A 12,980-nucleotide genomic window follows, 5' to 3' on the forward strand; every position below is an offset into this window, starting at 1 on the left:
TGTTAGTCTATGTGAATAGACAAGGGGTGTTTGATTAGAGTGGTCTAGAGTTTTGGTATATGTTCTATGTTAGGGCATTTTCTATGTTTATTCTAGTCACTCTGTTTCTATGTGCAGTTTTGTTCTTGACCTTCAATTGGAAGCAGCGGCTCCTCGTTGCTTCTGATTGAAGCTCCTATAATTAGGGGTTTGTTTGTATTGTGGGAAGTTGTATTCTGTTTTGTGCCTATCACCTGACAGAACGGTTAGTGTTGTTTCCGTTAATTGTATATTTGTTTCTCCTACTTCAATATTAAAAAGTGAAGATGAGTATACACTTCCCTGTTGCGTCTTGGTCCACGACACGCGTTACACCTTGATAAAGACCTTTATGAAGGGGCCAGGAGTTTCTCCTTCCGACAATAGAAACAAAACATCACTGGATTATGAAGGGGACAGGAGTTTCTCCTTCCGACTATAGAAACAAAACATCACTGGATTATGAAGGGGACAGGAGTTTCTCCTTCCGACTATAGAAACAAAACATCACTGGATTATGAAGGGGACAGGAGTTTCTCCTTCCGACTATAGAAACAAAACCACTGGATTATGAAGGGGACAGGAGTTTCTCCTTCCGACTATAGAAACAAAACATCACTGGATTATGAAGGGGACAGGAGTTTCTCCTTCCGACTATAGAAACAAAACATCACTGGATTATGAAGGGGACAGGAGTTTCTCCTTCCGACTATAGAAACAAAACATCACTGGATTATGAAGGGGACAGGAGTTTTTCCTTCCGACTATAGAAACAAAACATCACTGGATTATGAAGGGGACAGGAGTTTCTCCTTCCGACTATAGAAACAAAACATCAATGGATTATGAAGGGGACAGGAGTTTCTCCTTCCGACTATAGAAACAAAACATCACTGGAGTATGAAGGGGACAGGAGTTTTTCCTTCCGACTATAGAAACAAAACATCACTGGATTATGAAGGGGACAGGAGTTTTTCCTTCCGACTATAGAAACAAAACCACTGGATTATGAAGGGGACAGGAGTTTCTCCTTCCGACTATAGAAACAAAACATCACTGGATTATGAAGGGGACAGGAGTTTCTCCTTCCGACTATAGAAACAAAACATCACTGGATTATGAAGGGGACAGGAGTTTCTCCTTCCGACTATAGAAACAAAACATCACTGGATTATGAAGGGGACAGGAGTTTCTCCTTCCGACTATAGAAACAAAACCACTGGATTATGAAGGGGACAGGAGTTTCTCCTTCCGACTATAGAAACAAAACATCACTGGATTATGAAGGGGACAGGAGTTTCTCCTTCCGACTATAGAAACAAAACATCACTGGATTATGAAGGGGACAGGAGTTTCTCCTTCCGACTATAGAAACAAAACATCACTGGATTATGAAGGGGACAGGAGTTTTTCCTTCCGACTATAGAAACAAAACATCACTGGATTATGAAGGGGACAGGAGTTTCTCCTTCCGACTATAGAAACAAAACATCAATGGATTATGAAGGGGACAGGAGTTTCTCCTTCCGACTATAGAAACAAAACATCACTGGAGTATGAAGGGGACAGGAGTTTTTCCTTCCGACTATAGAAACAAAACATCACTGGATTATGAAGGGGACAGGAGTTTTCCTTCCGACTATAGAAACAAAACCACTGGATTATGAAGGGGACAGGAGTTTCTCCTTCCGACTATAGAAACAAAACATCACTGGATTATGAAGGGGACAGGAGTTTCTCCTTCCGACTATAGAAACAAAACATCACTGGATTATGAAGGGGACAGGAGTTTCTCCTTCCGACTATAGAAACAAAACATCACTGGATTATGAAGGGGACAGGAGTTTCTCCTTCCGACTATAGAAACAAAACATCACTGGATTATGAAGGGGACAGGAGTTTCTCCTTCCGACTATAGAAACAAAACATCACTGGATTATGAAGGGGACAGGAGTTTCTCCTTCCGACTATAGAAACAAAACATCACTGGATTATGAAGGGGACAGGAGTTTCTCCTTCCGACTATAGAAACAAAACATCACTGGATTATGAAGGGGACAGGAGTTTCTCCTTCCGACTATAGAAACAAAACATCACTGGATTATGAAGGGGACAGGAGTTTCTCCTTCCGACTATAGAAACAAAACATCACTGTATTATGAAGGGGACAGGAGTTTCTCCTTCCGACTATAGAAACAAAACATCACTGGATTATGAAGGGGACAGGAGTTTCTCCTTCTGACTATAGAAACAAAACATCACTGGATAAAGACCTCTATCAAGGGGACAGGAGTTTTTCCTTCCGACTATAGAAACAAAACATCACTGGCTAAAGACCTTTATGAAGGGGCCAGGAGTTTCTCCTTCCGCCTACTGGGGTCCAGAGTTTTTCTCAGTCAGGTGTGTCACAAAGAGTTTGTATTCAGGTGACAATCAACAGAGTCACCTCAACCTATTCCTTCCTGTCTGTGACATCACACACCAACCTCTGAGCAGCCAATGGGAACTCTACGTCTTAACCTTGTTTACGTCTCACCCGCTGTGTGCAACACTTCTATCCCCTTGGCTGGTAAACAACTACTTAATCAACCCTTTCACCGTAATCCCGGCTAAATTCACAACTGAGCTCTGTCTGTCTCTCTGAGCTCTGCCTGTCTGTCTGTCTGTCTGTCTGTCTGTCTGTCTGTCTGTCTGTCTGTCTGTCTGTCTGTCTGATCCTAACTCAACACGTTCTATGTTGCTGTTCAGACCTGTTGCATACAGATCTCAATTTGAGCCAGTTTGCTGTAGCAGGAAAATAATCCTGCAGCAACAGGAAATGTGATTTATTATGTAGATAATAATCAATGGAAATTACTAACTTTAGAAACCTTTTTAAACCTTGAATACACTACAAGTTTGCATTTCCTGCTCTACAAACTTCTCAGCAATAAAAGAGTGATCAAATGAAGATCCTCCATCTGTATTACAGACGTACACACACTGACCCTCCATCTGTATTACAGACGTACACACCCTGCCCACTCCATCTGTATTAATGACGTACACACACTGGTCCTCCATCTGTATTAATGACGTACACACACTGACCCTCCATCTGTATTAATGACGTACACACACTGACCCTCCGTCTGTATTACAGACGTACACACACTGACCCTCCGTCTGTATTACAGACGTACACACACTGACCCTCCATCTGTATTACAGACGTACACACACTGACCCTCGATCTGTATTACAGACGTACACACACTGACCCTCCGTCTGTATTACAGACGTACACACCCTGACCCTCCATCTGTATTACAGACGTACACACTGACCCTCCATCTGTATTACAGACGTACACACACTGACCCTCCATCTGTATTACAGACGTACACACACTGACCATCCATCTGTATTAATGATGTACACACACTGACCCTCCATCTGTATTACAGACGTACACACACTGACCCTCCATCTGTATTAATGACGTACACACACTGACCCTCCATCTGTATTACAGACGTACACACACTGACCATCCATCTGTATTACAGACGTACACACACTGACCATCCATCTGTATTACAGACGTACACACACTGACCCTTCATCTGTATTACAGACGTACACACACTGACCCCTCCATCTGTATTAATGACGTACACACACTGACCCTCCATCTGTATTACAGACGTACACACACTGACCCTCCATCTGTATTACAGACGTACACACACTGACCCTCCATCTGTATTACAGACCTACAGACACTGACCCTCCATCTGTATTACAGACGTACACACACTGACCCTCCATCTGTATTATAGACGTACACACACTGACCCTCCATCTGTATTACAGACGTACACACACTGACCCTCCATCTGTATTACAGACGTACACACACTGACCCTTCATCTGTATTACAGACGTACACACACTGACCCCTCCATCTGTATTAATGACGTACACACACTGACCCTCCATCAGTGTTATTTGAGCCAAATGCATTATAAGGAAATAATTTGAGACTACTGAGATGAGACTACCGTTGTTCTCCTCTAGCTGTCTACATAGACGACATGAGACTACCGTTGGTCTCCTCTAGCTCAGTCTACAGAGACGACATGAGACTACCGTTGTTCTCCTTTAGCTCAGTCTACTTAGACGACATGAGACTACCGTTGGTATTAACACCAGGTCTCTCTCTCAGTGTTAACACCAGGTCTTTCTCTCAGTATTAACACCAGGTCTCTCTCAGTATTAACACCAGGTCTCTCTCTCAGTGTTAACACCAGGTCTCTCTCTCTCAGTGTTAACACCAGGTCTTTCTCTCAGTATTAACACCAGGTCTCTATCTCTCAGTGTTAACACCAGGTCTTTCTCTCAGTATTAACACCAGGTCTCTATCTCTCAGTGTTAACACCAGGTCTCTCTCTCTCTCAGTATTAACACCAGGTCTCTCTCTCAGTATTAACACCAGGTCTCTCTCTCAGTGTTAACACCAGGTCTCTCTCTCTGTGTTAACACCTGGTCTCTCTCTCTGTGTTAACACCAGGTCTCTCTCAGTGTTAACACCAGGTCTCTCTCTCAGTGTTAACACCAGGTCTCTCTCTCAGTATTAACACCAGGTCTCTCTCTCAGTGTTAACACCAGGTCTCTCTCTCTCAGTATTAACACCAGGTCTCTCTCTCAGTGTTAACACCAGGTCTCTCTCTAAGTATTAACACCAGGTCTCTCTCTCAGTGTTAACACCAGGTCTCTCTCTCTCAGTATTAACACCAGGTCTCTCTCTCAGTGTTAACACCAGGTCTTTCTCTCAGTATTAACACCAGGTCTCTCTCTCTCAGTATTAACACCAGGTCTCTCTCTCAGTGTTAACACCAGGTCTCTCTCTCTCAGTGTTAACACCAGGTCTCTCTCTCTGTGTTAACACCAGGTCTCTCTCTCTCAGTGTTAACACCAGGTCTCTCTCTCAGTATTAACACCAGGTCTCTCTCTCTCAGTATTAACACCAGGTCTCTCTCAGGGTTAACACCAGGTCTCTCTCTCAGTATTAACACCAGGTCTCTCTCTCTCTCAGTATTAACACCAGGTCTCTCTCTCTCTCAGTATTAACACCAGGTCTCTCTCTCTCTCAGTATTAACACCAGGTCTCTCTCTCTCTCAGTATTAACACCAGGTCTCTCTCTCTCTCAGTATTAACACCAGGTCTCTCTCTCTCAGTATTAACACCAGGTCTCTCTCTCAGTGTAGAAGAAAAACACACTGTAATCCATTGACCAATAAAGTAAAGACAACAAGTGTCATCTGTCCAAAGGAAGGAAGGCAGCTTGAATATTCAAACTTTAACCAAATGACTTGGTGAGCCCTACCCTGGCTAATAGTACAGATAGGTAATAACACTTAATATACAAAAGTATGTGGACACCCCTTCAAATTAGTGGATTCGGCTATTTCAGCAACACCCGTTGCTGACAGGTGTATAAAATGGAGCACACAGCCATGCATTCTCCATAGACAAACATTGGCAGTAGAATGGTCTTACTGAAGAGCTCGGTGACTGTGTGGCATCGTCATAGGATGCCACCTTTCCAACAAGTCAGTTTGTCAAATTTCTGCCCTGCTAGAGCTGCCCCCGGGTCAACTGTAAGTGCTGTTATTGTAAAGTGGAAACGTCTAGGAGCAACAATGGCTCAGCTGTTAAGTGGTAAGCTACACAAGTAAAAAATCTTCTGTCCTCTGTTGCAACACTCACTACCGAGTTCCAAACTGCCTCTGGAAGCAACGTCAGCACAATAACAGTTCATCGGGAGCTTCATGAAATGGGTTTACATGACTGAGCAGCTGCACACAAGCCTAAGACTCACCATGTGCAACGCCAAGCATCAGCTGGAGTGGTGTAAAGCAATTGGACTTTGGAGCAATGGAAATGGGTTCTCTGGAGTGATGAATCACGCTTCACCATCTGACAGTCCGACGGACGAATCTGGGTTTGGTGGATGCGAGGAGAACACTGCCCGAATGCATAGTGTCAACTGTAAAGTTTGGTGGAGGAGGAATAATGGTCTGGGGCTGTTTTTCATGGTTCAGGCCCCTTAGTTCCAGTGAAGGGAAATCTTAATGCCACAGCATACAATGACATTCTAGATGATTCTGTGCTTCCAACTTTGTGGCAACAGTTTGGGGAAGGCCTTTTCCTGTTTCAGCATGACAATGCCCCCGTTCAGAAAGCGAGGTCCATACGAAAATGGTTTGTTGAGATCGGCATGGAAGAACTTGACTGGCCTGCACAGAGCCTTGACCTCAACCCCATCGAACACCTTTGGGATGAATTGAGATGACATGAACACCTCCAGATGAATTCCGACTGCGAGCCAGACTTTCCCCACATTTTGTTGTGTTACAGCCTGAATTTAAAATGTATTAAATTGACATTTTATGCTACTGGCCTACAAACACAATACCCCATAATGTCAAAATGGAATTATGTTTTCAGAAATGTTTACAAATTAATTCAAAATGAAAAGTTGAAATGTCTTGAATCAATCAGTATTCAACCAACTCCTTTGTTATGACTAGCCTCAATAAGTTCAGGAGTAAAGATGTGCTTAACAAGTCACATAATAAGTTGCATGGACTAATATTGTTTAACATGATTGTTGAATGATTACCTCATCTCTGTACCCCACACATAAAATTATCTGTAAGGTCCTTGTTGAGCAGAAAATGTCAAACATTGATTCAACCACAACGACCAGGGAGGTTTTCCAATGCCTCACAAATAATGACACCTATTGGTAGATTGGTAAATATAGAAAAAGTAAACATTGAGCATGGTGAAGTTATTAAATACACTTCTGATGGTGTATCAATACACCCAGTCACTACAAAGATACAGGTGTCCTTTCTAACTCAGTTGCCGGAGAGGAAGGAAACCGGTCAGGGATTTCACCATGAGGCCAATGGTGACTTTAAAACAGTTACTGAGTTTAATAATGGCTGTGATAGGAGAAAACTGAGGATGATCAACAACATTGTAGTTACTCCACAATACTAACCTAAATGACAGAGTGAAAAGAAGGAAGGCTGTACAGAATAAAAAATATTCTAAAACATGCTTGCAACAAGGCACTAAAGTAATACTGCAAAAAATGTGTCAAAGCAATTAACTTTTTGTCTTGAAAACAAAGTATTGTGTTCGGGGCAAATCCAATAGAACACATTACAGAGCACAACTTTTCCCCATATGTTCAAGCATAGTGGTGGCTGCATCATGTTATGGGTATGCTTGTCATCGTTAAGGACTAAGGAGTTTTTCAGGATAAAAAGAAATGGAATGGAGCTCAGCACAGAAAAAAATCCTAGAGGAAAACCTGGTTCAGTCTGCTTTCCACCAGACACTGTGAGACAAATTCACCTTTCAGCAGGATAATAACCTAAAACACAAGGCCAAATCTACACTGGAGTTGTTTACCAAGAAGACAGTGAATGTTCCTGAGTGGCCGAGTTACAGTTTTGACTTAAATCTACTTGGAAATCTATGGCAAGATCTGAAAGTAGTTGTCTAGCAATGATCCACAACCAATTTGACTGAGTTTGAAGAATTTTGAAAAGAATAATGAGCAAATGTCACACAATCCAGGTGTGCAAAGCTCTTAGAGACTCACCCAGAAAGACTCAACAGCTGTAATCGCTGCCAAAGGTGATTCTTACATGTATCTACTTAGGGGTTTGCAGTCATTTGACTGCAGGAAAGGGCTACGCAATAAGGCTCGAGGGAGTATGGTATATGGCCAATATACCACGGCTAAGGGCTGTTCTTATGCATGATGCAACACAGAGTGCCTGGATACTGCCCCTTAGCCGCAATATAGTGGCTATATACCAAATACCCCCGTGGTGCCTTATTGCTATGATAAACTGGTTACCAACGTAGTTAGAACAGTAAAATGTACTTTTTTTTTTTGGTCTGATATACCACGGCATTCAGCCAATCGGCATTCAGGGCTCGAACCACCTGGTTTATAATACACATTTTGCCATGAGGCTGAGAGAAAAATGTCCTGTTTTAAACCTCAGGAATTCTTAAAAGATGGGACAATTTCAACTTTCTTTCCACAAATATTTATCTTGAATAACCCCCTAATTTAATACATCTCTTTTCCCCATAAAATGCAGCTATCTGGATTTATCTCAACTTCGTCCAACACCATAAAAGGAATGTAAATTGTACAGTTATTGTCCAACAAGTGTTTAAAGGCCTTGATTGTTTCATTCTAATATTAGATTATTCAAATATGTAATACTAATCTCCAAACGTATTTTTTGCTTTGTTTTGTAGCACGATGAAATTCGTTAGCGTTAGCATTTTGGCACGTTAGCATGTTTTAGATTTAGAACATTAAATATTTATAAAGTAAACATTAGGCCTAGCACAGTAAATATTTCCGTTGTTTAAGCAGAACAGTGATTACACATTTTTTCCAAATATTGACAAAAAAACAATGATTGACTCCATTAGTGACGGAGTAGATAACAGATACTCAAAACAGACATATTTTTGCCTCTAAAAATAAAAATTCAATACAAACATTTGTAAAATCAAAAAAATTATTAATTTGAAAATCCCCAATAAAAACACAACCATTCAATCAGATGTGTCAGCACACTGACGGAGTTGACCTTAAAAAACAAACCTGACGGAGTTGACATTAAAAAACAAACCTGACTGAGTTGACATTAAAAAACAAACCTGACGGAGTTGACATTAAAAAACAAACCTGACGGAGTTGACATTAAAAAAAAAAAACCTGACGGAATTGACATTAAAAAACAAACCTGACGGAGTTGACATTAAAAACAAACCTGACGGAGTTGACATTAAAAAACAAACCTGACGGAGTTGACATTAAAAACAAACCTGACGGAGTTGACATTAAAAACAAACCTGACGGAGTTGACATTAAAAACAAACCTGACGGAGTTGACATTAAAAACAAACCTGACGGAGTTGACATTAAAAACAAACCTGACGGAGTTGACATTAAAAACAAACCTGATGGAGTTGACATTAAAAACAAACCTGACGGAGTTGACATTAAAAACAAACCTGACGGAGTTGACATTAAAAAACAAACCTGACGGAGTTGACATTAAAAAAAAACCTGACGGAGTTGACATTAAAAAACAAACCTGACGGAGTTGACATTAAAAAACAAACCTGACGGAGTTGACATTAAAAACAAACCTGACGGAGTTGACATTAAAAACAAACCTGACGGAGTTGACATTAAAAAACAAACCTGACGGAGTTGACATTAAAAAACAAACCTGTTTCTCCTCACATGCTTTAATTAAGACTCTAAAACCTAATTAAATGTAACATATTTAAACCAAAATTCCTATTCAACAGTATATTAATCTATCAGGCAGGTAGAGTTGACAGTTTATGGTTGTGACCATGGTGAATCACAATTTTGAGAGAAATATGATTTAAAGTCACAGCCCTTAGCCGTGGTATATTGACCATATACCATACTCCCTCGAGCCTTATTGCGTTGCCCTTTCCTGCAGTCAAATGACCAAATTGCCCTCTTTTGACCTCATGGGTGGAACGATTAATTAAATATAGCGTGAAGGGTGGGGGGTTCTGGCCCTGCTCGAACATTGCACCGGCTGGCCACTAAACTGGCTACACCACTCGCCTGGCATTTGTTTTTATCTGTCTAGAACAGTGGTCACCAACCGGTCGATCGCAATCGACTGGTCGGTCTCCAAGGCAATCGACTGGTCGGTCTCCAAGGCAATCGACTGGTCAGTCTCCAAGGGAATCGACTGGTCGGTCTCCAAGGGAATCGACTGGTCGGTCTCCAAGGCAATCGACTGGTCGGTCTCCAAGGCATTCTAGTCGATCACCAAACATTTTTGAAGAAAAAAAAAAACCAAAAAACGATAAAGCGTCTTATTTGTATTATTCGTGTTGGCTGTTGAGGGTAGGTGCACTTGATTTAGCAGGCCAAGCGTTCCCGTTTTGAAACATTTGACTAGTCTGAAGGTAGACCCTCCGCCTACTAGACAGGCCCAGAGAGCAAGTCAAGTATCTATCATACCGCTGGCCACTGTTCCGATAAGATTGTTTTGTTATTATTATTGGAGTGTCTTTTTTTAATATCGATTAATATTGGACTTTCTCTGGTCATAGGAGTAACAACATGAATTGGTGCATGTGGCAGAAATAATGCAGTTCGACTTGAGTTTCGCCACCAGCTGGAAGACTAAAGTTTGATCATATACCTACATTTTCTAAAATATCATTTCAAAATGGTCTGAGAAGAAAAATTCAAGCATAGCCAATATGCAGTGATAATGTACTGGGCTTATAGCCTGCTGCACAAACCTCACTGCTACAGAACTGGTTTCATTGGTGAATGTTGCATAGGCTTTTGACGTTTTTTTAAGTCATGTTTTTAAAAACAATGTGAGCGGTAGATCTCAGCTTGTATTTGAACTCAGAAAGGGACCATGACATAGAAAAGGTAGGTGACCACTGGTCTAAAACTACAAAAGCTGTAATTTTTTTTTTTTTTTTTAAACCTACCTCTGGTGGACTTCAATTGAACGTCTCAGCTATTTTCCCGTAGAGTTCTTTAACGTTATTAAATCCATCGATCCTTCCGGTGGGGCTGCCGTGGGCGAGCTGAGTGTGGAACACTAGTTTGGGCCGCAAGTTAGCAGGTGGTGGTGGGAGCCCCTCTTCGTTTACTGTCGACTTCACGGAGCTGCCCGCGGCGTGTCCACCGACCTCCTCATTCTCTACCAGGTTCGAGCTCTCTCTCGACTTGTTCTTCTTTCGTCTCAGTCCTAAAGGCATCGTGTGGTGTTGTTAATAAATCTGTTTTTGCTCGGTTGATAAATCCGGTGAACTGTCTGTTCCGGCTAGAACATTGGTGTGGTTACCTCTTCCACAAATCCTCCTTCCTTCCGCCTTTACCTCGACTAAACTCGACTGACTGACTGTCCTTTTCTCCAGGTTCGACTTTGTTCTTCGACAGCGAGTTTAATGATCAACTTGTCAACCCAACCTGACTTGATCATTAAACAGTAGGTCATATTCAACAGGTTGGTGACGGACGTGTGGCGTGATGTCCACCGGGCTATATAAAATACACAGGCTGCTCCGCGGAGAACAACAGCGACTCTGTTTCAGTCTGCTGTGCGGGGAAAGGAGGCTTGGCTGGGGGCAGGAGACCTGGCGGTGTATCTCTGCGCCATAGACCTGCCTGCCTGCCCGTCTTCTTCACTCGAAACAACACGCATCCAAAAGGACATACAGAGTACACATTTTGTTACTATAAGCGCTTACAACTGTTACCACTGCTGCGTACAGTTCACTTTGTTGAATTTATTGATTTTAACTTCCCTCACCCTATAATTATATCTATTGTTGTATTAGCAAATCCTTCAAATTAATAATGTCAATTAATCTGGTTTTGGCCTTTTTGCCTGTCCACGACCGTTCTCTTGCCTTCCCCTTTGGATTAATAAACATTGTAAGACTCCAACCATCTGCCACCAGTTTCTGCATCTGGGACTCTATATAGGGAATAGGGTGCACTATATAGGGAATAGGGTGCACTATATAGGGAATAGGGTACATTATATAGGGAATAGGGTGCACTATATAGGGAATAGGGTGCACTATATAGGGAATAGGGGGCATTATATAGGGAATAGTGTGCACTATGTAGGGAATAGGGTGCACTATATAGGGAATAGGGTGCATTATATAGGGAATAGGGTGCATTATATAGGGAATAGGGTGCACTATATAGGGAATAGAGTGCACTATATAGGGAATAGGGTGCACTATATATAGGGAATAGGGTGCATTATATAGGGAATAGGGTGCACTATATAGGGAATAGAGTGCACTATATAGGGAATAGGGTGCACTATATATAGGGAATAGGGTGCACTATATAGGGAATAGAGTGCACTATATAGGGAATAGGGTGCACTATATATAGGGAATAGGGTGCACTATATAGGGAATAGGGTGCACTATATAGGGAATAGGGTGCACTATATAGGGTATAGGGTGCACTATATATAGGGAATAGGGTGCACTATATAGGGAATAGAGTGCACTATATAGGGAATAGGGTGCACTATATATAGGGAATAGGGTGCACTATATAGGGAATAGGGTGCATTATATAGGGAATCGGGTGCATTATATAGGGAATCGGGTGCACTATATAGGGAATAGGGTGCATTATATAGGGAATCGGGTGCACTATATAGGGAATAGGGTGCATTATATAGGGAATCGGGTGCACTATATAGGTAATAGGGTGCACTATATAGGGAATAGAGTGCACTATATAGGGAATATGGTGCACTATATATAGGGAATAGGGTGCACTATATAGGTAATAGGGTGCACTATATAGGGAATAGAGTGCACTATATAGGGAATATGGTGCACTATATATAGGGAATAGGGTGCACTATATAGGGAATCGGGTGCATTATATAGGGAATCGGGTGCACTATATAGGGAATAGAGTGCACTATAAAGGGAATAGGGTGCATTATATAGGGAATAGGGTGCACTATATAGGGAATCGGGTGCATTATATAGGGAATCGGGTGCACTATATAGGGAATCGGGTGCACTATATAGGGAATAGAGTGCACTATAAAGGGAATAGGGTGCATTATATAGGGAATAGAGTGCACTATATAGGGAATAGGGTGCATTATATAGGGAATAGGGTGCACTATATAGGGAATAGGGTGCACTATATAGGGAATAGGGTGCATTATATAGGGAATAGGGTGCACTATATAGGGAATAGTGTGCACTATATAGGGAATAGTGTGCACTATATAGGGACTAGGGTGCACTATATAGGGAATAGGGTGCACAATATAGGGAATAGGGTGCACTATATAGGGAATAG

At 41.8% G+C, this 12,980-nt stretch overlaps 1 pseudogene; it reads right to left on the reverse strand.

Moving 5' to 3' along the window:
* Positions 1 to 11,159, reverse strand: part of LOC106569591 (PDZ domain-containing protein GIPC1-like) — a 120,169-nt pseudogene extending 109,010 nt beyond the window's left edge.
* Between the last annotated feature and the right edge of the window lie 1,821 nt (positions 11,160 to 12,980).

This window comes from Salmo salar, chromosome ssa14 (assembly GCF_905237065.1).
Source record: "Salmo salar chromosome ssa14, Ssal_v3.1, whole genome shotgun sequence".
NCBI lineage: Eukaryota > Metazoa > Chordata > Actinopteri > Salmoniformes > Salmonidae > Salmo > Salmo salar.